This window comes from Arvicola amphibius, chromosome 2 (assembly GCF_903992535.2).
Source record: "Arvicola amphibius chromosome 2, mArvAmp1.2, whole genome shotgun sequence".
Classification (NCBI taxonomy): Eukaryota; Metazoa; Chordata; class Mammalia; order Rodentia; family Cricetidae; genus Arvicola; species Arvicola amphibius.
This window is the reverse complement of record NC_052048.2, coordinates 133,627,608-133,654,513: the sequence shown is the minus strand read 5'-3', so window position 1 is coordinate 133,654,513 and position 26,906 is coordinate 133,627,608. Positions and strand designations below refer to the sequence as shown.

The 26,906-nt window shown below is 37.8% G+C and overlaps 1 protein-coding gene across 8 annotated transcripts in view; it reads left to right on the top strand.

Moving 5' to 3' along the window:
* Positions 1-26,906, top strand: part of Ncoa1 (nuclear receptor coactivator 1) — a 236,686-nt gene that overhangs the window by 19,559 nt on the left and 190,221 nt on the right. Inside the window, exon 1 of one of the 8 annotated variants that reach the window (XM_038318457.2) lies at positions 2,212-2,336. The exons of the other annotated variants lie outside the window; for them this stretch is intronic. The gene's annotated coding sequence lies outside the window, so the exon portion shown is untranslated. Of the gene's footprint in view, positions 1-2,211; positions 2,337-26,906 lie in introns of those variants that run through there. 8 annotated transcript variants of the gene reach the window in all.

Sequence of the window (26,906 nt, the reverse complement as noted above, 5' to 3'; positions counted from 1 at the left end):
TCCTGGTTACAGGTAGCTTCACCTGTTGGTGCTTTAGCTTTTCATCTATTGATGGTAATGGGAATTGTAACTGCTTCCACCAAGATGAGAGCATTTTCTGAGTTTCCATAGGAAAAGGCTTAACACAGGCCTGACTTGGGGGGGGGTGTCCAATGAAGATGAACTATTGTTTTTTCTTTCCCCTCTATTGCTTTTCAGTATCGCTAATATTAGAACCCTTGTAGAAAATTGGTGCCAGGAAAAGCTGTCTTTCCTTTGGTCAGCTTGTGTATATTACATAGTCATCACAACTCTTGAAACTGATGGTATTTCTCTCTAGAAGGGAGCCCAGGTATCCTATGGTCTGGGAATTTGGGACGCATGGTTTATATAGTAATTTTACTGTTGATTCAATCTTAATATTCTTCCTTCATTTTCTTTCTCTTTTCCCAATTTAATTTCTTTCTTTCTATTTATTAGATACCTTTGTGTAAATGTGACCAAATACCTGACAGAAGCCATTTTGATAAAGATTTATTTTGACTTATGATCTCATAGGTTCCATCCATGGTTGTTTGGCTATTGTGGCAGTGGGTATATGTGGCAGAGGAGAGTTACTCATCTCATGGCAGACAGTCAGCAGAGAGAGGAAAAAGACTAGGGACCCAGGGTGACTTTCAAAGTCATACCCCAGTGACCTGCTCCCTCCATCTATATCCACCCACAAAGTTTCCACAGCCTCGAAAAGCAGCACCACCAGCTGAAGACAAGTCATTTCCAACACCAGTCTGTTGCACACACTTCATATTGAAACCATCACAAATTGTAATGCACCCTGGGAGCTGTCTCAGATATCTGGGGGATAGTATGGAAATGACTGCTTTTATTATAATTCATGCCCATATTGAGATGTCACATTAATTTTCATTATTTTCTCCTTAAGATGACTACTTCTTGATAAGTAGGAAATTTCCATCTTCCATCACAGTGGATAGATAGACTGCTTCTAGATCAGTTCCTGTTATAGTTTATCCTGTAGAAAGGGTGAAGATTTTTAAGCTTCAGTTATGTACATGTTCCTTTGTGACTTCTCTTGTATTTTATTGTTTTATCCTTTGATCTTTACGTCAGCCATCTCTTACAGATTTGGGGGTGAGACTCATTTTAAAAACTTGTAAATCGCCAGGCAGTGGTGGCCTTTAATCCCAGCACTTAGAGGCAGAGGCTGGCAGTTGAAGGATAGCCTGGACTACAGAGCAAGTTCCAGGACAGCTAGGGCTATGCAGAGGAATCCTGTCTTCAAAAACCAAAACCAACCAACCAATTCAACAAACAAAATGACAACAACAACAAAAAAAACAACTTGTAAATCTTTGTAAATACTCTCTGGAAAAAGAATTTTATATTAGGTCATAGCATAGGCAGTATGAAGGTTACGTGCTGTTAATCTTTTTTTTTAAATGTCAATTTGTTGATTTACAAAGAAATTTTCTAAAGTCTAAATATTCCTAAATGTTCTGGTTATGTCACTAGTGTATTTGTTTCCTCGGGAAGATGAACATGAGGTTGCACTATCTCCTGGTTTTTGGGGAGAGTTAAGAACACTTAAATCCCTGTCCTCCTCCCTCACTTGTAGTTTTATCTTTTGAAGAACCTGGGTGATTTGTAGTCTGGGTTTTGATTTAGTTTACTGTGCTGCCGTGCCCCCTGAGTTTACCATGCTGCCGTGCCCCGTGAGTTTTATGTAAGTTGATATTTTGGTGTAAAAATATGGCTAAGGTTTAATTTAGGGGAGAGGGGTACAAGACATATTCTGGCTATCCTTTTATGTGTTAGCAGTTTTTACAATTGCTGTTGGTTTTGATTCTTAAGATACTAAAAAGATCACTATAGTGTTTAGCTGAAAAAGGGGGAGACAATGTATGGTAATGGTAGCATACATTGTAGAGATGGGAATGCCACGGACTGTTGGAGGGGAAAAGCAATGTTGTCAGGAATGGAAGAATACCTAGTTTGGTCTTGGCTTCCTGAGCAGAGCTGTTTGTCCTTGCATAATTAACACAAGGGTGGCAGCAGCTAATACTCACTAGTACGTACTTTATACCAGGTTCTGTGCAAAGTAATTTATGTATGTCATATAATCTCATTTTTAAACTACTTTACAAGTTAGACATTATCATCTTTTTTTGTTCTTCAGAAAGGTTAGGCAAAGTGTCCAAAGCCACGCCACTAAGAAGTTGGGTATCAGAGGCCTCCAGCCCTGCTCCACACCATCATGTGCTGGTGACCACTTTGTTCTTTCATGTTTACAAAATGGGTACAAGCATAGCTGCTGCATCGGCCTCGCGGAATTAATGGTATGTTGTTTGTGAAAATGCCTTGAAAAATGGGTTGATGTTAAAATGAGATGCAACTGAGCTGACAAGTAAAGGAAGATAGCCTTTGTCTCTAAGGGAATGAAGATTCTGGAAGAAAGAAAACCTCTAGTCATTTTCTAACATCTTTTCCCATAACTGTTGCTGTTGAAATATGGGAGAGTTTTTCTTTTGCTAAAAACAAGAATGGTAGAGATTTTATAGGTGGTAAACATCACATGTCAGGGGTTGCCTAAAACTCCCTTGTGAACTGTGGCACCAATTACTCCAGGAGCCAATTACATAGGCCCAATAAAGATATGCTTAAGAGAGAATGAGTAGAGTCACTATTAATCTCTTTTTCTAAAAGGACAGACCACTAATATTTGCATATATAATAGATAAGACAGAAAGAACTCTGTGCTGTCACTTACTATAAGTCAGTAGTGAGTACATGGGACTGGTGGGAAAAGGTCTGTGACTGTGGCCAGGCTCAGGGTAGAGAGCCTGATGATTAGTTACAGATATGCAGAGTGATGGATATGTGCTTTGTTTTCTTGCTGCTGTTTGGTAACAGGTGTACTACAATGTTCCAGCACATAACTGGGATCGTTGGGTTTTAGTTAATTGTTTCTTGCAGTTCTTCCATTACTCTGTAAGTCATATAGCCTGATGCCACTTACTGTGGTGAAATAGCTAGGATTTCACTATGATATTCCCCAAAGAGCTTTCTTCTTTATTTGTTTTAATCTTTACTTAAAAAATTAGATTTATTTATTTTATTTTATATGTATGAGTCTCTTGCCTGCATGCATGTATGTGCATCATGTGAATGCCTGGGGCCCACAGAGGCCAGAAGAGGGCATTGAGTCACCTGGAACTGGAATTGCAAATGGTTGTGAGTCACCATGTAGGTGCTGGGAAACTGAATCCCCATCTTCTGCAAGAGCAGCAAGTGCTCTAATCTGCTAAGTCAGCTTTCTAGCTCATTTTCTATTTGGGTATTTGTTGAGATAGGGTCTGACTTTGTACCCCTGATTGACCTGAACCTCATATGAGATCTACCTGCCTCTAAGTGCTTGGATTAAAGGCGTGCACCGCCAAGCTTGGCTCCTCTTTATTTTTGTTGAGATATAATTCATATACCATAACCCACACTATGAGGGACTAAAGTTTGATGGCCATTGGTGTTTTCTCAGCATTATACAATTATTACTACTACTTAATAATACTAGATTATTTTATTATCTCAGAAGTTCTATGCCCTGGAGAAGTTGCTCCTTGTTCTCCATTTCTGAGTCCTTGGCAGCCACTAATATACCTCATATCTCTGTGGATTTCCCTATTAGCAACGTTTTATATAGTTGGCACTGTACAATGAGTGAGTGACCTTTTCTGTCAGTTTCTTTTGACTTTATACTTTCATTGTTCATTCATATTAAAGCAGATATTTGTTGTTTGTTTTATGGCCAAATGATATTTTATTATATTCCATTTAAAATATTTAAAAATTTTATTTATTTTATGTGTAAATGTATTTTGTCTGCATGCATGTTCGTGTACCGTGTGCATGACTGGTGCCCAGGAATGCCAGAAGAGGGTGTGAGATCCCCAGGAACTAGAGTTACAGATGCTTGTGAGCCTCCATATGGGTTTTGGGAATCAAACATTGGTCCTCTGAAAGAACGAACAGCCAGTGCTCTTAACTACTAAGCCATCTCTCCAGCTCTTCCCTTTTTACTATCACTGTAACCAGTTTTTAGGATAAACTCCTATAGCCACAAAAAGCCATGCTTGTCACCTGTCCCCAGTATTTAAAAGGCAAGTAATTGTGAAAAGTGGAGAAAGATTTATTCTGTGGCCACATTGTGAAGAGGCACAGATAAAGGAACCTAATGACTCCAAGTCTAGCTTTGGGGTACCAGTTGAGCTTTAGGCTTAAATGAAAGAAGAATTTGGGCAAGAGTCAGGGTGTAGGCTGATTGATGATTATCTCAGTTCTGCTTGCTCAACGTGATCCATAGAAGTCCTATTGCTGTCGTTTGTGAGAATCAGTCTGGTTCCTACAAGATCGTTTCTAGCCCATGATACAGCCTTGCCTTTGTGGATAATTCATCTGTATTCAGAGTGCACGCATGTGTGCATTTGCATGTGCGTGTGTGTGTGTGTGACTTAGAGACACTCTAAGTTTTCTAAGAGATTTTTCTGCTTTTGGAATCTTAAGGTGGCCCCGAAGGAAAGGTTAAGGACAATGACTGATTTCTGAGTCTTCAGCCAAAGTAAGGAAAGTGACAAACACAAAATGAAGGGCGATGTCAGGCTTTCATCTGTTTTTAGTTTCCTTCTGGGCCCATTTGGGAGCCAGTGCATCTCAGTAAAAGCAGCTGCTATATAGCCATTTGATTATGAATAATGCTGCTGTGATATTCTTGTACAGGTTTTTACATGGGCATATGATTTTGCTTTTATTGACTGTAATAGAACTGGAATTATGGATCATATGGCAACGCTGTGTTTAACATTTTTGAGAAGTGTGAAGGTGTTTTCTAAATGACTGAAGCGTTTCAGGAGTGGAGAGGGCTTCTGAGTCTCCATATCCCCACAAGCTCACATTTGACTTTCGGTTGCATCTGTCCTGGTGACATAGTAGTGTAAATCTGATTTTGACTTCTGAATTGAAGTTGAACAGCTTTTCAGATGTCTCTTGACCACTTGTACATCTTTCATGAGCAAATCTCAGTTCAGATCTTTTGCCCATTTTTTGAGTTGTTTTTTATTACTGAATTATGCATATTCTTCATCTATTCTGATTGTAAATCTCACAACAGATACATGGTCTTCAAATATCTTCTCTCTTCTGAGTGTCTCTTTAAAAATTTCTTAGTAGTATCCCTTGATAAACAAAGATTTACGTTTTGGTAGAACAAAATTAATTTTTTTCTTGTTGTGTTTTTCATGTCATGGCTAAGAAACCATTGCCTAATCTAGATTCAGTGTTTACACTTATGTCTTTGTGCTAGCTCAAGTTATTTTTGCTATGCAATGTAAGATAAATCTCAATTATTTTGCAGTAAGATACATTATCTCCCAAATATACATATCAACAGCACTTTGTGAATCACCTTGCTTGGCAATATTTTAATTGCTTTATGATTCTGCTAATTTGTTAGTTTCTTCTCTATTCCCTCGTATTGAGTGTCTTGTTATTGAGGTTTTTGTTTTGTTTTTTTTTTTTCCCGAGGCCATATTAACCTTTGCACTTAAAGAACGTGAGGATTCTGAGTAAGTGTCGATGATGCAGCCTAGCCTGTTAGTAGAGTCGAGTCCTGTCTGATAAACGGCCTTTAAACTCCCTGGGCACTTGCTCATGAGTGTATATGGTACTGTATGAGTATATAGTACTGAGGCTAAGAGACTGCAGTTAGTCAAATATTATTTCATAAATAGTGTTTCAGAAAGAACAGAGGGCTAGGAGCCCTTGTGTCCATAGTTGCAATCAGTTGTTTTCCCCTGTGGAGTGCCTTAACTTTCAGAAAGAACCTTATGTCCACTAGTATAGTAGGAGAAATGGAATTCTTAAAGCAGTGGGTTTAATTTTTAAGAATTTGATGGTTGGAAAGTTCATTTTTTTTTCCAGCTGGAATCTGTCCTTGGTACTGAGTACTCATTTCATCAGTGTCCCTTTAAATCTCTAAGCCCCAGATTAAACTCAGCACTTCACTTAGGCCAGCTAGTACAAAGTACTGTCAGCCAATAGCTCTTTTATTTTCCTTTTTATATGGTTCAGAATTAAGCTGTTTTGAGGAACTTGGGGGCTATTTGGAGTTTTTTAAATCAATGAAATCCTTTTCTAAACTAAGAATTAATGTGTCCTATTCCTTTGAAATACCAGACTTATTATGAAAGTTGCTTTGTGACTATGTGTTTTCTAGACCTTTTCTCTTATGTGGCTATGGCCAGTTATAGCCACATATGCCCCACACGCCTTGCAGCTGAGTTTTAATAACACTGTTTTTCAGTACTGTTGGGTGATTAAATGAGGTGATTTGTATCTGTATTTGTACATAACTTTAGCACAAACAAATGGAATTAAGACTGTAAAAACAGCTGTTGGCCACAGGTGGTTCTTTGCTGACTTTACTTATTCTTGGTCAGGCCTTAACTGTTTATTAAACAGCATCCATATATTTTAAACATGAAGCAAAAAACAAGGGGTAGTTTATCACTTATCTCATACGCCTTTCATGAAATTCATGTGAAACCTTAACAGTTTGTCCTAATTTGGGGAACTGTGGGAGAGGTACCAGTCCGTTTCCTGGAAAAACTGTATCATGAATGTTTTTGTCTCCATGCGTAATATAGTTAATTGTTTTGTATGTTTTAAGCTTTAGGTATATACTGTTGTAATATGCATTTTCCTCATTATTTCCCCTCTGTGATTTGTTTCATGGTTATACCACAATTTACCTATCTATTCTCTTACTACATTTTGTAGGTAGTCTTCAATGTTGTATTATTAGACAGAGGCACAGAGAACATTCAGTCAGAGACATTTTCAATTAAATATGCATTCCTTTCTATAGAGTATGTGTGTGAGAGAGTAAGCGAAAGAGAACAAGTAAGAAAAATTGTGTGTATTTGTAGCGATTAGGAATCTCTGGCTGAGCCATGTGGTGGTGGCACACACCATTGATCATAGGATAGAGGCAGGAGGATCTCTGAGTTTGAGGCCAGCCTGGTCTACAGAGTGAATTCCAGGACAGCCAGGGCTACACAGAGAAGAAACTCTGTCTAGATAAAAAAAAAACAAAAAACAAAAAACAAAAACAAAAACATTGGCTGATGGGAAAAATATAATATCCACCTCTTAAGCTATAGGAAATAATTTGACATTATTTTAAGGTTAGTTTTTTATTCTTATTTTAATTATATATATGTGAGTGTCTGAGGATATGTTTATCCACAAAGTCCAGGAGAAGGTATCAGATCCCCTGGAGCTGGAGTTATTAGCAGTTGTGAGCTACTCTCTGTGAGTTTTAGGAATTGAACTTGCGTCCTCTATAAGAGCAGTACATGCTGTTAGCCATGGAACCATCTCTTCAGGCCCTCATTATTTTAATAAAGCATCTAATCCACACTGTCAGTGTGAATTTTTCTCCTTTCATATTTTCACCCCAAATTTGCATTTTGAAAAATAAGATTTTGGGAGTTCTAGATGTTAGTAGTTTCTCTGGCTAGCTCTGGAAGAACTTGGTATAGTGATGAAACATTTATACTAACAAATGCACAGGCTTCTAGCGCTGTGTGGCTCAAGGCCTATCACTGATGAATTATGGCATAAGGCCCATTGTATTCTTTTTAACTAGTTTAGCTGAAAGTAACAAATCTTTATTTCTTGACAACAGTCCAGTCTTATACATATTGCTAATAGTTTACATTGCTTGCAATTTCTTTGATTAAGCTTTATCTAGAGCAAATAAGGGAACAGGATTCTAGCCCCTGGCAGTAATGTCTTCAAATGAGTATTATTCATATCATTAAATATGAAACTTGGTAATATATATAATGCTAAGTTTATATGGCTTAAGTTTTAAACATTGAAAGATACCTAAGGTGATTTCATGGCAAATAAATATGTCTAAATGTAGTATGATGAGTGTCTAGTGAATCTACAGGATTAATACAATGATAGCTACCATCTGTAAATTAAAGGTAGGGATGCTCAAATGCTACAAATTTAAAGTCAATTTTGTTATACTGTATATATGTTTTAACTCTTGTTTAAAGGACTTTTGTATAATGATGCAAATCTAAGGTCATTTTTGTTATAATATACTGTATATATATTTTTACTCTTGTTTAAAAGACTTGTATATTGATTCAAATTTAAGGTCATTTTTGTTATTACATACTGTATATCTATTTCTATTCTTGTTTGAGGTGTTATGCTTATGCAGTTTATTTAAAAATGCAATGTATAAATAAGAAATGAGGTTAGTTAATTTATAATAATCAATCGTAGTAACATTAGGTGTGTTTTCTGGATTAAATAGGTATATTTTAGGTATGTGGTCTTCAAACCTTTCAAAGACCTACAGAATATGACATTTAAACTGTTTTGTTAATTTAGGGCTTTTCATAACAGTTAGACCATCTGCTCCTGGCAGTCCCAATTTACTTCAGAGATGATCGACATGGAAGAAACTCCTTATGGAGTCTGCTTTCAATGTGGCAAGGCGAGTAGCCATTTGGCCAAGAAGCTGCTCTTTCTTGGACTGTTTGGCAGTATGTTGTATAAACTGGACATGCAGGTCCCACAGAAAAGTGACTGTTGAACTTTGCCAAAACAAGGTGGGATGATCCTTCAGGGTTCCTGCTTCACAGAAGAAACTGCTAGACATTCTGCAGGACACAGAAGAGAGTGACTGACAAACATTGCAAATATAGTTGGAACAGTTTTTCAAATTTCCTTCTCCAATGTAAAGTCTGCCAGATACTATGGGCCTGTAGGCTAAAGATGGATGCCCCAGTGTTAAAAAGGAACTTTGTGTGACTGTCCAGGCAACCAGATATCTGTATCATTTTTAGAATCTTAGAAGTTGCTTGCAATGCATCCCCTGTTTACTGAGGTAATGTTAATTCCCTCTGGGGTCTTGGATGGAGTTGAAGATTAGTTAGTTATATTTGCAGTTTTCTTTAATTGTGAAAGAAAGTAAGTTAGGTATAAAACTTTGGATTCACTGATAGGTAATGTAGGATTTTCTCTGAATTCATTAAATGCAAATGGACTGAGAATAGTAGATTTTTACTTGATAACTTTTTCTTGTGTCTAGCTTTTTTATGTTAAAACCTTTCATTTTTATTTAGACAAAAGGGGAAAATGTAGAATATTATTTTAAAGTGTGTGACTTTTGTTTATGTTGCATTTGTTTAACTCTGTGAAGCTGTGATTCTTTGCCTGTCTAAAATACCTGATGGTCTAATAAAGAGATAAATGCCCAGTAGCGAGTCAGGAGTAAGGATAGGTGGGGCTGGCAGGCAGAGAGGATAAATAGAAGGAGAAATGAGGAAGAGAGCAAGCAATGGGAGAAGAAGGGGAAGAGAGCATCAGGGGCCAGACACCCAGGAACCCAACCATCCATCGAGTAAGAGTAAAAGTAAGATATACTTAAGTAAGAAAAGGAAGAGGCCCAGAGGCCAAAGGTTGTTGGGATAATTTAAGTTAAGAAAAAACTGGCAAAAAAAAAAACCAAGCCAACCTAAGGTCAGGCATTCATAACTAAGAATAAGCCTCCAGGTCTGATTTATTTGAGAGCTGCATGGTGGGACCCCCAAAAGCCAAAAGAGCCCATAAGAGTAAAAATTAACAACAAACACTCATAGGGTCCTGACAGATTTAGAAGCAAGTTTTTTTAACCAGAAGTAAGGGTGTTTAGCACATTTTGACCTTTGAACTCCAGGCAAAAGAAGGAAGCAGAAAAAGCGAATTAGAAATTGTTCAAGTCTTAAATTCTCAAAGCCACCTCCACTGACACACTTCCTCCAATCAGGTGCCTTAGGCAGGCAAAGCAATATGTCTTTACATCATTAAACAAATGCAATAAAGAAATATAATACATCTTTACGTAGTTAAATATTCCACAACATAAACAAATGTTACACACCTTTACATAGTTAAAGTAATATTCCACAATATATGGGCAGTAGGCTGAGCCTTGATTTGTGTGTTGTAAAGATTCCGGTGTCATGGACTGTAGCCCAGAACAGGATGTGATTTTTTTCCTCTCTTTGTTACTAGTGGGTTATTGTTTTAATTGAGAAAAAGAACTGAGACAAAGATCATTAAATTGCCACTGCTACTAACTAATGCAAACAAATGCCTATCATGAAATGTCAGTAAATACTTATATTAATGTACATTAAAACTTGTCTTGACTCACTTCAATTCTCATTCGAATAGTTGACCTTTTTGTCTTTCCTACTTGTTAATGTCTTCTTTTCTACTTTTTTCTCTTCCTACCTCTGATTTACTCATCGCTCAAAAATTACTTCTATAATTGTATCTCATTGTACTTTCCTCTTCCTGTCTAGATTCCCTTTTCATTTTATGTACATATATATTATATGTATTACTGTTTTTTTCTACACACCTCCCTTAACTATGTATGTGTATGTGCACCTCCACACACACCTCACACACCATTTTGCTGGGTTTCATGGTGTATTAGCATCTGAATTTGAATGATAAATGAATTTGAAGTCTAGTATGTATTCTATTCATTTGATACAGGCTCCATGCTTTTCCATTGGCTTCAACTCATGTTATTTATGTATTAAATGGTTTTGTTTGTTTGTTTGTTTGTTTTTGCTTTGGCTTTTGTAAGAATTTCAGTTTGTGACCCTTCAGCTATTGAGGGTCCCTCCTCTGCTATGCTGTGGGATCCCTTCTACTCATTACTTTCTGTCTTTGCACACTACCCACCATCTTCTAGACTTAGTGTGTACCAGTCTCCTCTGAGTCTGTGCATTCGTTTTGTATTCAAGGCTACACTTTGCATCTTTTCTCAGCCAGGTTCTCCTTGGACTTCCTTCATTTGGAGCTGAGGTCTTTCTCATATCCGTGAGGGTCTTCCCATACTGAGAAGGCGATGACACTACCCGAAGATCAAAGATGACCCAAGGAGATAGGGAAAGAACTTTGTGTTTCCATATCAAAATACTAACTATGGGTGAAATGTCACTACTCTTCAGACTATTCTATATGCAAATATATAAAGGGTAATCCCAATCAAATTCAAACATTTTTATAATTGGTAAGCTAACAAGATTCAGATAGAAATTCAAAGGACCCAGATTAGCCAAAACTATTTTGAAAAGGAAGAAAAGGCTATAGGACTTACGCTACCTTTTCCCATCAAGCTTCCAACAGTTTGGTGCTGGGAATCCACATGCCAGTACTGGACTTTGAACCATACATTAAATCATATTAAAAATAACAAGAACAACAAAAATTCAAAGCTCTAAATGAATCATAGAACTAAACATATTGCTTAAAACTATAACATTATAGAAAATGCATACCATAAAATCTTTGTTCTTTTACTTTGTGAGTAGGTACAGATTTCTTATATCAAAGGCATAGTCACTGATGCACTGGGTCTTGTTGGTTAAGGACCTCTGCCTTGGAAGGTGCTATGGAGATATCCAGATGCAGAAGAATGACTCTAGATCATTCCCTCACCTCATACAAATCAACTACAGATGTATCTTAAACACCTTGATGTAAGACTCAAGACTCTGAAACTGTTAGAAAAAAAAGGTAGGAAAATACTTTGAGATATAAGGACTTTCTGAATAGAATTCTGGTCACTCAGGATATAAAGCTAGCAACTGACAAATGGGATTTCATGAAACCAAAAAGCTTCTCTACAACAAAGGTAAATAGTTAATTGAGCAAAGATAGCCTACGGAATGGGAGGGGAAAAACTGATTACTTATGTAACAAGTTCACGCAGGTCTACAATTAGGCAAATAACAAATGCTAATGAAGATGTGGACAGAAGCCCTCCTGCACCGCCGGCAGGTCCATATGTATTAATATAGCTAGTTACTGTGTAAGCCACTATGGATTTTTCTCAAAAACCTGCAATAGGTCAACCATATGACCCAGCTACACCATTTGTAGATACTAACCCAGAGGACAGTAATCAGCATATCACAGAGATATTTGCATATCAGTATTTATTTTTTTCCTCATTTTTTTATTCAAGATTTCCATCTCCTCCCCTCCTCCTCCCCCTTCCCTCCCCTCCCTTCCACCGATACCCCCACTCCACCCCTCTCCAAAGACAAAGAGCCATCAGGGTTCCCTTCACTATGTTAAGTCCAAGGTCCTCCCAGTTCCCCCTAAGTCCAGGAAGGTGAGCAACCAAACTGACAAGGCTCACAGTGAGCCCGTCCATGCTGTAGAGTTCATGTTCATTGCCATTGTCCTTGGTTTCTCAGTCCTCCTCCACCGTCAGCCACATTCAGAGAGTCCGGTTTGGTCCCCTGTTCCATCAGTCCCATTCCGACTGGACTTGGTGGTCTCCCGTTAGATCTGTCCCACCGACTCAATGGGTAAAAGCACACCTCGCGGTCCTGGCTTCCTTGCTCATGATCTCCCTCCTTTTGCTCCTCATCAGGACCTTGAGAGCTCAGTCTGGTGCTCCTATGTGGGGCTCTATCATTTTCTCCATCCAATGCCAGGTGAAGGTTCTATGGTGATATGCAGTATTTATTGCAGAATCTTCACAAAATAAGTGCTCAAACCAACCTAGGTGTTGGACAAAAGGGAATAGGTAAAAAAATGTGATATGCACAATGGAAAAAATGTTTAGTCATAAGAAAAGTTATTTTGCTTGTAGGACAATAGATGCAGCTGGGGATAGTCATATTAAGCAAATGAAGCCAGACTCAGACAAATATGCTTTTCTCATTTGGGATTCCTAGGTTGAACAATCACACATGTGTAGATGCTATGAAAGGAGAAGCAAAACTGTCAAAGAGAGCAGAGGACTAATGAGATGGAAAGGAACAAGAAGGGGGGGATAAAGGGCTGTGAGGGGATAGGATACGTGTATAGTACATACTTGGATGAAAATGTCCTTAGATACCATATACCATGTACAATGAACATGCACAATGGAAACTGCTCTTTAACACTTGATTGGTCAAGGTTTTTATCAGATGCAGTGTAATCACCTGTACAAGGACCATTGGAAGCCATTTTCTACAGCTGTACTTACTTTTGGAGATTCTCTACTCAGTATGCAGGGATGCCAGTGTTAGAAACCAGACTTTTCAAAGGATTTGAAATCTCAGTATTAGAGGGAGGAGAAAAGTTTATAAAACTTCATTTGTGAGACTGACTCCATACAGCTTAAGCTTAAGGTACACTTTCATAAAAATATCTTCACTCACAGTGGTGATTTTAAAATTTTCTTTGTGTTGCCTGAAATTCTGTTCATTAAGCATTATCTTGGGGATGCCTCTGAGGGTCTAAGGATGTAGTTCATTAGAATGCTTGCTTAACATGTATGAAACCCTAAGTCTTATTCCCAGCAGTACACTGCCTTCTATCCACACACAGTAAAAATATGTGCCTTTAGTTAGGCTGTTTATATATTTTTTAAATTGTTCAAATTGTCTATTTTGCTTAAAACTTATTGTGTGTGTGTGTGTGTGTTGTCTGTATGTATGTCTGTGCAGCATTATACGTGCAGTGCCCTTGAAGGTCAGAAGAGGTTTGACCTCCTGAGTCTGCAGTTACAAATAGTTCCAAGCCAGCATGTGGGTCCTGGGAATTGAACCTGGATCCTTTAAAGAGCAGCCAATGCTTTTTAACCATTGAGCCATCTCTCCAGCCCCCCTCCCCTTCTTTTTTAAGCTTCGCAGTGGGGCTGTAATTGGAGTGAGAAATGTAATTTTGGAAATTTACCATGGGGGACAGAGAAATGGGCAGCAAGAGTATGGCTAGAGTTTAGTCCTGTGGTCTAGGGAGCCTCAGAGATTCTGAGATTGGTATACTGGGGAATGTGGAATAGGGAATGGTGTCCACATGACGCCATAAAACAGTCCCATACCAGTTCAGAAGAATGGGTAATAAAAGGGTTATTTATTTAAGAGGAAAACTTACAGATCACCATCCTAAACAACAGTCCTCTGAGCACAAACTGGAACAGAGTCTAGCAGCCCTAATGAGAGCTGGAAGCAAGAGAGCAGGTGCATGGTTCCCACTGCTTTTTAAAGTATAAGAGACCATGCCCCAGTGGGCTGGTATCTTAAAGGCAATTGGCTGAAGGAGCAGAATGTGCTCCCACAGCATCCATAAGAGAGGAATATTAAAGGCCTGTTTTTATTTAAAAAAAAAAAAAAGACTAGACTAGGATTGTACTTTGGGGAACGACAATTGCGGAAAGTAAAAACTTTTTCATCAAGTCCTTGTTTAATGATCCCTTCTCATTTGTTCAAACCTCAGTTTTCTTTAGTGTATGTAATCTCTCTCTCTCTCTCTCTCTCTCTCTCTCTCTCTAATTTGGGAGACTGGTTGTAAGAATGAGGATTAGGTTGAATCTGAAACAGATAAAAAGCAGATTAAAACAGACTCAGATGTTATTAGTGTTGTAGTAGAGGGTTTGTGAAGTCAGCTTTTGTAGATTTGCCTGCCAGCTGTACGACACACAGCATTTGTTTTATGGGTAGATGCTCATAAGATGCTAATAAATGACTGACATGCAGTTAAAGTAGGATATAATTTGTCCTGGAGGACAGGAATTTCAGAGTAAGGACAAGAATTAAGGAAACAGTCTGCTGTGGAAGAGACTTTGCTTTTAATTTATCTCACTTCTGTTTGGTTATCTCTAGTTATATGAAAATAACTGCCTCAAGGTATGGTCTTCCTGGTATTAGGGAATCCTGGTAACCCCCATGCCTCACTGTCTCATCTACTCACAGGTCTTTGAGCTAGTTACCCTGAGGTTGTGTAGGGAAAGTCTGGGTACACTTATGTGGGTCAGGACTTGGCTATTTGATGATGACTCTGGGTTCTGCGTTTTTTGAAGAGAGCTATTCTGTTTCCTTTACGCTCTTTGATGCAGGTGCATTTCACTAGGCTGATTGTATCCTGTGTCGTTGTTTTCAGATGCCTGGAAACACTTTCAACTGTTCTTTAATTTGTAACTCTTTTAAATTGTCTTATTTAGAACCTTGCAGATCGAATCTCATAGTTCATAACAGAATGATTATTTAATCAGTGTGATTAAGATTGTCTAAATTTATAATCCATGCTTTTTCCCTAATAGATCTACTCCATGTTTTATTTGCATTAATCATCTCTTTGATCATATAAATACCTGTAGATAAGCCAATCAGCCAATTAGCCTACCTACCTGCTTTTGTAATTGGCCACTAAGTCAGGTAGTTAGTTCTTCCTGTCTTCATTTTAAAGCAAGAATAGAGGACAGTGGCTATCCTCAATGAGCCTTGTGCTTTAAAGGTAAAAAACTGGGCACTGACACTTATTAGTAAAGTATCCTTGGACTAGTGATTATTTAAGAATCTTAATCCCTCATTACTGATATTGTGAGGTTTCCATGAAATAATCATTAGAAAATACTTCACACTATGGTTTCTTTATTCATAGTAATGTTTTATTGACCTTTAATCTTTTGACTTCTATTTCCTCATCCATAACCACATTTTATTCTTTCTTTCTGTATTTTGGCTTTTTAAAATTATAAATGAAGTTATACAGTATTTTTTCTGTGTTTGGCTTATTTTATTTAGTACATTGCCCTCTGGGTTCTTCCATGTGTGGCAAATGGTAAAAATGTCTGCCTTTTTGGAGACTGAATCGTGTTTCACCATAGAGATGTATAGATTTTCCGTTGTCTGTTGGTGGATCCTTAGATTATTTCTATATCTTGTCTACTATGATAATGTCGCAGTGAGCACTGAGAATGCAGAGATCTTTCTGAGGCAATTTCATATCCTCTGGGCATATACATAGGGGAAGGGGGATTACTGAATCATTACCCACTTGTTTTCAATAAATATTGCCTGTGGCACCCTCACCAATAGACACTTGAAGCCTTCATACACTGTTTTGCTTTTCCTATACATGAAGATCTAATGAGAAAACAGCTTGTGATTATGCACACACAGTAAAAGACTAAAAATTGAAACTAAGAAAACAGAAAATCATATTAGAAATACAAATGTAGCTTGTCTCTTTTGAAAGAGTCAAGACAAGTGCCTTTATATCTGGATTGTAGTTTCTATGTGTCACTGAAAGTATGGTAAGTAAAATGAGAAGGGGAGACTGCCATAATTCTTTCCTAGATTTCCCCATTGTTGCACAGTTTTCCTTAACGGTCCCAGTTCTACCCACCAGAGTACAGGGTTCCCTTTTCTTCATACCCTCAAAAGCATTTATCTCTTGGATCTCAATAATTGTTACCTCTTGTTTCTGTATGCTGTCTGTCTCAAGGAGTGTACAGTCATGATATCTTAGTGGTTTTGTTTGTAGTTTTGATGAGTAGTGATGTTCAGCGTCTTTTCATTCATGTCCTTTGCCCACTTTAAAAATTTTGCCTTTGGGTTATGTGGAGTTTGTGAAATCATATTATTATACTTTTAAAATTCATACATTTATGCAACATATACTGATTATATCTATATACCAGGACTTCCCTCCAATTCCCTCTATTGTTTCTTATCCTTCCTCCCACTGTGGTTACCTGTAGAAGACCTGCACAAGTTACCAGATTGTTCTTAATGTCAAATCCTTATCAGATATGTGGTTTACAAATACTTTCCAATGCATAGGTTAGTTTTTTAATTTTGTTGAGTGCTTCTTTGCTTGAGTTTTGGTGTGATAGTCAAAAAGTTATTCTCAATGCCAAAGATATATCTCCATGTTTTAATCCAAGAGTTTTATGTATCTTTAGTGCTTTAATTCATTTTGAGTTGATTTCTGCGTATAATGTAACATTTGAATTCAGTTTTACTGGTGAAAATGCTAAATTTATTTATTATCATTATCATTTTAGGGTAGGACCTTACTATGTAACCTAAGCTGGCCTCTAACTCTTTCACTTCTGTCTCTGTTGTACTGAGATTATAGGCCTGTGCCTTCATGCTCAGCTAAAAAAGTTGCTACAAATAAACATTAATTAGTTGTAATGGCATAAATAAGAATCTTCCCATACAGAGACTACAGCAAGCTTATGTACTGTTCTTAATTTCGATCTAGCTTGTTTTTAACCCAGTGACCTGTCCTTCGATTATTTGCTTTATATCATCTGACTTACTTAGCTTTGTGTTGTCGATAGGTTCAGTGAACAAGCTTTTAGATTATTGCAAGTCACTAAAAGACACTTAACAGAGTATCTTGGGATGGAGCTGGAGGCAGAGCATAAGGTCCTTCCCGTTCACTGGTTGATTCCGAGTCACCCTCCAGGACTTTGCAGGGCACAAGTTTTCTAACCTTTATGATTTATCTTTGTTTACCTCTCTATAAAGACTCTTGAACGCTGATGTCAAATGTATATTCTCTTTGGTATTTTCTTGATTATTCTTTGAAAATTTACAGATATTAATCTTATAAAAAAGATTGGCCATATTTAGCAAATGAACCTGAACTTAGATATTTTTTTCTAGTGGCAAAGTATAGATACGTTTTAGTTTTAGTGCATTTAAGATTTTAAAAATGGTTTTAAATTCCTTATTAACATTATTTTTAGTTCTCTGTACAATACACCATGAATTTTTCTTTCTTAGAAAATACTTTGATCAAGTGAGAGCCAAGATTATAAAATGTATCATGTACAACCCAGTGTTTCCATTTTAGAATTAACAATAGCTCCCACCCCAGCTTATTTCTAAGTCTTTCAGCTATAAACAAGCAGAATATCTGAATGACTGTTGGGCAGTTGACTTAAGTTTAAAAAAATTCATCAGTTTGCTTACTATTAAGACCTAGAGGTGGATAAACATATTATTCATTTATTTACTTAGAGATGTACTTAGTGAGATGCCTCTTTTGGGATCAATACTGCAAACTTTTAGCTAATTCAAAGGGAGATGAAGGTGTCTCATGTGTAGAAAAGTCTTTTTCTAATATTTCATCCTTTCACAATACTTGAGTATGTGTTTCAGATTTGTGCCTTATGTCCATCTTGCCTTGTAGGTTGTTTATAGGTTACTTTATCCTGTGGCGTGTCATTATTTTAAATCTAGTTTTTAGTTTGTTTCTCCATTCTTGTGGTCTAGAAATTGAATTTGGGCACTAGTTTGCTAGGTGACTATTCGTTTCAGCCACATCCATAGCCTTTTTTGGTTTTTACACAGCTAACTCTCTACCTCTTCTTCTGTGTGCACATTAAACATAGTACAGTATGTAGTGACGTCCCAGTCACTGTCACAGGCTCACTGCTTCAGGTTCTTTTTATTTTGTTCTCTACTTCCTTAAAGATGACAAAGTCCAGGGTCCATGTTTATTTGGACTTAGGTGTGTAGCACCTTTAAAAAACTCTCCAGAGCTGCTAGGAAGGGGGAGGACTGAGTGAGATATGTGTTTTCAGTGGGAATAGTGAAGAGAAAAAGTGCTCATAAGTATTTAAAATAGATTTGAAAGGTTTTAGGTTCAAGGGGGACTGCCTTTTTAGTAAGGAATCTATTAGAAGAGATACTAATTTCATAGAGAGACAGCATGCTGTGGGCTCTGTGAGCTTAGAATTGTACAGATATTTCACTGTTGATTCTTTTAGTTTGTGAACATGAGCTGTCTATCCTGCGAGCACGCGTGTCCTCTCCAGTTTCTTATCAGTGCTTCGTTCTTTTCTTTGTAGAGGTTATTTACTTCCAGAGTTCAGTCTTCTTGTTTTTTGTTTTGCTTTGTTTTTGTTTTGAGATAGGGTTTCTCCACATAGCCCTGGCTGTCCTGGAACTCACTCTGTTGACCAGACTGGCCTCAAACTCATAGAGAAATGCCTGTCTCTGCCTCCTAAGTACTGAGATTAAAGGCATGTACCACCATGCCTGGCTGGTTAAGTGGTTTTTTTTTTTGTTTTTTGTTTTTTGGGTTTTTTTTTTTTTGGTATTTTATTTTACTTTATGTTTCTATGACTGTTGTGAATGGTATTGCTTTCTTTATTTTTTTATTTTGTGTATATGGTGTGTGCATGATGCATGTCTACACAGTAATGCTTGTCTGTGCCTGTGTTTGTGGAGGCCAGAGGTCAATGTTGAGTGGTTTTTTTTCCTATTGCTGCCCACCTTATTTGTTGAGACAGACTCTCTCACTGAACCTGGAGCTTGCTATTTAGGCCAAACAGGCTGGCCAGAAGGCTGGAGGGATCTGACTGTCTCTGTGCTGCATCACTGCACACTTCCCAGTGCTGGGATTACTGACAAGCATCACCACCTGGGTTTTTCATGGTTGCTGTGGATCCAAATTCATATTCTCATGTCTGTACAATAAGCACGTTACCCTTTGAGTCATCGCCTCAGCCCCTAGAATCAATTTTTCAGCAATTTTGTTATTGCTGTATTTTTAATACTGATACTTATATTTATTTTATATCTTGAGATTTTACTGAGATTGTTTATTAGATTTGGATGTCATTTTTAGAATTTTAAAATATGAAACTGTCATCTGAAAATAGCTAATATGATTCCCTCCTTTCCCTTTTGATACATTCATTTCTTTTTTTCTTATTCCAGCTAACATCACTTGCACTGCATACAAAAGTGGAATAGTATATTGTTATATATTGATGGTGGACAGCATCATTTTCTTGTTAGAACCAGACTGGAAAGGCTTTTGGGTTTTCCACTCACTTTGGTGTTGGCTGTGGGTTCCTCATCTGTAGTCTTTATTGTGTTGTAGTACTTTCCTTCCACACCCTTCTCCTCCTCCTCCTCTTCCTCCTCCTTCTCCTCTTCTTCTTCTTAAAATAGTGAATTCTTTTGTTGCTTTTTCTGCATATGGTGAGCTGGTCTTGTGGTTTTGTCTCTCTGTTGATGAGATGTATTTACTGACTTGCACATGGTGAATCATCCCAATTGATCTTCATGCATCTTTTTTTTTATGTGCTGTTGATTTCGTTAAGTTCATCAAGTATGTTAGCCTGTAGTTACTTTTTTTTTGTTGTTGTTGTTGTGTGCTTACCTGGTTTAGGTATTAGGATAATGCTGGCCTTGTAGGGTGAGTTTTGAAGAGTTTCCTCCCATTTAATGTTTTCATTTGTTTGTTTTTGAGACAGGGTTTCTCTGTGCAGCCCTGGCTGTCCTGGAACTTGCTCTGTAGACCAGTCTGACCTTGTACTCACAGAGATCCACTTTCCTCTTCCTCCTGAGTGCTGGGATTATAGGCATTTGAGATCATTGCCCAGCCTTCCATTTAATTTTTGTGGCATAATTACATTGTTGTTAGTTCTTCAAAATTTGTTGAAAACATAATTGCATGTTTTTCTTTGCAAATATTTAAAAATATTACTGATTCCGTCTCGTTACTCATTATTTGACCAGGTTTCCTATGGCCATATCATTCATCTTTGTTGCTGTCTGGTTAGGAACTTCTCAGATTTTCTATTTGTTGTCATATACTTGCTTACATTACTTCCTAATTTCTTTTGCATTCCTGTGGTAGAGATCAGAATGTTTCCTTTTCATTTCTGGTTTATTTATGTGCCTGCCTCTTTTCTTGGTGAGTGTAGCTAAAGATTCATCAATTTAATCTTTTCAAAATCTAATTCTTAAAATTTTTTTCCAATTTGTTTTTTATATCTTCTGTATTATTTTAAACTGCATTTGTTTCTGTTCTAAACTTTGTTATTTCTTTTGCTCTACTAATTCTAGGTTTGATTTGTACTTGCTTTCTAGTCTTATGATGGAGGATTCTCATTGGCTAATAAACAAACTGCCTTGGCTTTTTGATAGGGCAAGATTTAGATAGGTGGAGTAGACAGAACAGGAAAAAGGAAGTGAGGTAGATGGCTCAGACAATTGCCCCGCCTCTCCTCTCTGGGACAGTTGCAATGAAGTCAGCCGCCAGGTCAGACATGCTGAATATTTCCCGGTAAGACACCGCTTGTGGTGTTACATAGATTATTAGATATGGGTTAGTCAAGATGTGTGTAAGAGGCTGAAACTAATGGGCCAGACAGTGTTTAAAAGAATACAATTTGTGTGTTGTTATTTCGGGTGTAAAGCTAGCCGGTGGCTGGGAGCCTGGCCTCATGAAAAGCAGGCCTGCCCGCAGCTCCTCACTACAGTCTTACAGTTGCATCATCAGGTAGTTTATGTGAGATATGTTACTCTTATGTAGCCATTTACTGTTACAAACTTACATTTTAAAAAAGACTTAAAAAATTCAATTATGTGTATATATTCGCGCTTATGCACTGTGTGTATACCCATGTGAGTACAGGTACCTGTGGATCCAGAGACCTCATATCCTCCTAGAGCTGGGGTTCCAAGTGGTTGTGCGCTGCCTTACATGGGTCCTGTGAATCGCACTTGTGCTCCTTGCACAGCAGTGCGTGCCCTTAACCACTGAACCATTATCTCCAACCCCATATTTTGTAATAGTGATTTTGCTGTCTTGTTAGTTTTGGTTTCTCTTTTCATTTCTTTCAAGAACATTTTCACTTCCCTTTTGGTTTCTTTATTGACTCAATAGTAAAGAGTGTGTTGTCTAATTCCCATGTGTTCATACATTTCTAAAGTTCCTTTTGTTGATTTCTAGTTGGAGTCCATTGTGGTCTGAGACAATATGTATTATAGTTTCTGAGTTTTGTTGTTGTTTTGCTGCTTTTGTTATTTTGTTTTTGTCTATTATGACTTGTTTTGTGGCTTAACACATGTCCTCTCTTAGGGCATATTCCATGTGCTGATGAGAGGAATGCATATTCTGCAGCCATTAGATGAAATGTCCTATGAATGTCCATTACATCCATTTGTTCTATAGTATAGTTTAACTTTAGTGTTTCATTGCTGATTCTTCTTTTCTCTTTTTGCTGGAATTCTTGAATGATCTCTGTCTACTGATGAAAGTGGAGTGCCATTACTCTATTGTAGCCTACACCTTTATGTTTCATAGGTTTGCTGTACATAATTGGGTGTTCAAGCATTGTATGTATGTATGTATGTGTATATGTATGTATGTATGTATACACACACACACACACATATATATATATATATAATTATTACTTCATGTTGTTGAATTAACCTCTTTCCTGTTGGAAGTTAGAGTCTTCTACTTGAAATCTGTTTTATCTGATAGAAGTATAACCTTTTTTACATCTGATTTCTGTTTGCATAGAATATTCTATTCCCCCACTCACTTGCTTTAAATCTTGTGGGTGTCTCAACTCTTAAGGAGGCAATCACATCACTGGGTTTGGGTACTTTTGTGTATTCAGTTACTCTAAATATGTTAGTAAGTTCAGTCCGTCTAGATTCAGGGTTATTAATACATTAATATAATACTTCTACAATTAGATTTTTCATATTTGTTTTATATGTCATTGTTCCTTTTCTTGCTGTTCATATCTTTGCTTTGGTAGTTTTCTTGATCATTATGGTTTGTTTTCCCTTTATTTTTTCTGCCTGTTCTATTGGTGGGTTACATATAGTTTTGTGTTTTCATGATGGTAGCTACAATCCTTTGGCTTCTGAATTTAGGACTGCCTCAATTGTCTGCTGTAAACAAGTTGTGGTAGTGATGCCCTTCCATTCTGTGTTGGAAAGTGTTGATTCCTGGAGGGTGACTTTTCTGAATATAGTGTCCTTTGTTAGCAAGTTTTTTCTTTCCAGATTATTTTAGCTCCTTTTCTCTGTCCTGTAAGGTTTCTATTGAGATGTCTGTCTAGTGGATACTCCCTTATATTTGAAGTGCTCCTTATTTTAGACTTCCTTGAACTGCACATATTTTTTTATTGATTTTTTTTATTGAGCTCTACATTTTTCTCTGTTCCCTTCCCTGCCTCTCCGCTCCCATTCAACCCTCTCCCAAGGTTTCTCTGTCTCTGTAGCTTTGGTACCTGTCTTGGAACTAGCTCTTGTAGACCAGGCTGCAACTAGAACTCACAGAGATCCGCCTGCCTCTTCCTCCCAAGTGCTGGGATTAACGGCATGCGCCACCACCACCCAGCTAAGATCTTGTCTTTTTTTTTTTACTTCCCAAACTGCACATTTTATAGTTTGACCATAATAAGTAATAGAGGGAATCTTTCTTGGCCATGTTCAATTGAAGATCTCTGAGCATCTTCTATCTGGATGCCTGTATTTTTGTCAAGATTTGGAACATTTGTGCTCTTATCTCATTAAAAAGTTTTTCTTTGTCTTTACCTTCTCTTCTCCTTTGGAAGTATCTATCCATAGTTCAAATATCTGTCTATATAATTATAGTTTATAAATCTCATAGGTTATAGTACTTTTTTCTTTCTTGAAAAAGAAAAGCAACTCTGGACTGGTCCTCTGAATCTTACAGAGAACCTGGGTTAAATTTCCAGTACCCACAGTTCATAACCACCTATAACTCCAGCTCCAGGGGATCCAGTGTCTCTGGTTTCTGTGGGTATCTGCACTTATACATACATAACCACACATACATATTTTAAAAAAATCTTTAAAAGAAACTGAATATGACTGGCTATTTAAGAAGTCTAAATTCAGGCTTACAAATCTGATTTCTGCTTTATTGGGACTGTTGTTGAGATTTGTATGTGGATACCCAGATATTTATGCGCGCGCGCACACACACACACACACACACACACACACACACACACACACACACACATTCTCTCTATTCCTTCACTCTGCTTGCTTATCCTATGCTGTACTTCACATAGTATCTGCTTTTACGTCTAAATCTTGATTCCACTTAAAAGAGAAAATATGTGTTTAGTTCTGCCCATCCCCCATTCCTCTTTATCTCCAAGGTTTGTGTTTGGTTCTTTGTCATCACACCTATTGGGTCTTTTTATGGTCTCTGTTTCTGCTGAGGCTTTCTGTAATCTCTTTTATCTTGTTGAAATGTTGAAACTATTATTTTAAATTCTTTTTAGGTACTTTATGTTTTTTCATTTAGCTTCTGCTGCTGGAGTTGGGGTGTTCTTTTGGAGCCATTTTGACCTTCCTTTTGCATTCTTCTTGTGTCCCCACATTTGCATATCAGGTGGATCTGTTGCCTCACTTTGCCCACTTTTATAAAGTAAGTGACTTTGCTGTAATAGCCTGGCCCCTGGCGATTTTTGTTTGTTTGTTTTCAGGTGGATTCACTGATGCAATCTCCACGTAGTTCTTCAGCTGTAATTACACTGGCGATTCCTATTGGGTGTGGGAGTGTGAGTCAGCAGCCTAGGCTGCAGGGCTGTGTGGGATTGTTCTGTCAGTTATCACGCAGTTCTTTTAGGTGGGGAGTATTTTAACCATTTTGTGTACTATACAACCATTAGTTTTATGGGGGTGCCTTTTCAATTTCTGAGGGGTCCACAGGGGCCAAGACATTCAGACAGACCTAGATTGGCATGGAGGTTCCCAGAGTATCTGTGAGGAGTTGTTGATATCTGAGAAATCCAATGGAACTGTAGCCCTGGTGGACTTAGGTGTGATACACACCAGTGTCCATGACACCTAGCTGACTTTACAGGCTTCAGCCAGTGAAATTGCTCAGAGAAGTCACATTAGCTCCTTCTAGGTTGCCAGTGGGCAGGCTAGACCACTTTGTTACTTTGCTGGGTTTTAGGAGTGCTGTTTCTAAACTCATATTAACAAATGATCTCAGAGTGTCCTGAGAATAGTACAAGACTAGTTAAAGTAGCTGGGGTGTGCTTCTCAGTTGAAAGCTATCATGTTGAAAATTCTATTTTAATTGAAATTCTATATCTTTGCTAGTTTGTTTCTAAGAGGGGAAAGATGATAATCCATTACTAAAAACAGGCCAAAATGTATTTTCATTTTTTGCAAGCTAACAATATGTAAGTTTAGGAACTTTATATTGCTTTTATTATTAGGAGATGCTATTTTATGCTTGTATTTACATTATGTTTTTTAGACAGTGTCCTATTATGTTGCCTTGGTTATCCTGGAGTTCCCTACGTAGACTAGGCTGACCTTAAATTCACAGAGATCCATCCACTTATACCTCCCAAGTATAGAGATTAAAGGTGTATGCAATGTGAATTGAGTCCATTGATATTAAGAGATGTTAATGACGAGCGATTGTTAATTCCTTTTATTTTCCAGTAGTAGTGTTTGTGTTTCCCTTCTTTGGGGTTTGCTGGTGTGAGGCTATCTACTGCCTATGTTTTTGTGGGTGCAGTTAGCTTCCTTGGGTTGGAGTTTTCCTTCTAGTACTTTCTGTAGGGCTGGATTTGTGGATAGGTATTGTTTAAATCTGGTTTTGTCATGGAATATCTTGTATATTATCTATAAAAATAATACAAAACCAAAACCACCCATGTTTAGCTATGTTAGTATAAGAACGGGAACTTTTGGTAATTCAGAAACTGGTAAATTTCTAAAAATAGGATATTCTGTGGGTGATACTTATGTCCAGAGAGGTGGGATGTGAGTAGAAGAAGACAAGTTCCCAGGATAATCACTGGGATGATTATTTCGCACTGCTGCAACATTAGCAACTAAGCTGCTGTGACCACTATACATTTTAACAGATCCAAATAGATGGTCTGCTCCATGGGTGAGATGCTTGTAGCAACCTGGATCTATCCTTCTGGGAAGCACCCAGGGTAACCAGCTATGTTTACATCTATAAGGTCGGATAGCAACCCTGCCTAATGGCATGTTGTGTTCCTCCTCCATTCCTACTGTAACCAGTATGAGCTGAGTGTTACTTCCAGTGGTATCATATTCAGCAGAATGTAACAGGATCCTGAGTACAGAAACAAGCATTTCTCAGTTTTCACTAATGCCAGTACCATAAAGGAGAACCCACAAACAGGGACCTTAGGGTAAAGTAATGTTATAGCAGAGTTCTAAAGTAAACGCAGCTAGTTTTTCTTTATTTATAAGTAGACAAGAGTTTCAAAACAAGAGAAGGCTTTTGTTTAAAAGAGACAATTTGAAATCTGGGAAATGAAAACAGCTGCTGAAACGGAATCTTTTTGGATACAGTGATGTAATAAGATCCTGAACTAAGGTGTTAGTAGTAAGGATAGATATAGAGGAACTAAATAATAGAGATGTTAAAATTTAAATTATGAATATTGAATGTGGGATTGGAAAAGAGAATGGAGAATCCTGAGTATTTCTTAGTTTCTTGATTTTGTGTGGAGAGATTATGTTGCTTGTAGCCTGGTGTTAGGGCAAAGTTAAGCAAGGTTCAGTTTCTGAGGTGAGAATGGCAGATACTATTATCATGGCCTTTAGGTTTAGAGAGATGAGATGATAGACAGCCACACAGAAGTGGAGTCTGCTCAGATGCTGGCGGCAAGTGTGTGGATTTGCTTGTAGATGGATTTAGATGAGATTGGGGAGTCATATGAATGATAGTGGCAGCTTGATAAAGCTCAGGAAGTATGGACAGACTGGAGCAACATGACTGCTGCCATTTGGGAGCTTTGTGGAGAAACAGCTGTCAGCACAGGCAGGAGAGGGAGGAAAAGTTGTAATGGTGAGAGGTAATCCAGAGAAGGGAAGGAGCGGTCAGCAGTGCCTGACTACCAAAGGGTGACTGACTATGCACTTACTAGTGGATTTGGCCACTAAAAGGTGACCAAACAGGAATAGCTCCATGGAGTGGTAGGGAGTGGTGTGCCTCTAAAAGCGGATTACAGGGCATTGACATGGACGTTAACATGGAGGTGACTGTGAGCATATGCTGGGGTCCTTAAGGCTTGTGAGAGTTGGGAGAGCAGCAGTAGGATGCAGAGTTGAAGGGAGAGTGAACTAATATCCACCAGTCCCATTTTTCTCTAGCGTCTGCCTTTCTCTGTTAGCTTCTTACTTTTAACCTACAAACCATAAGACTTTATTTGCTGTTTTACCTCCTCCTGTTTC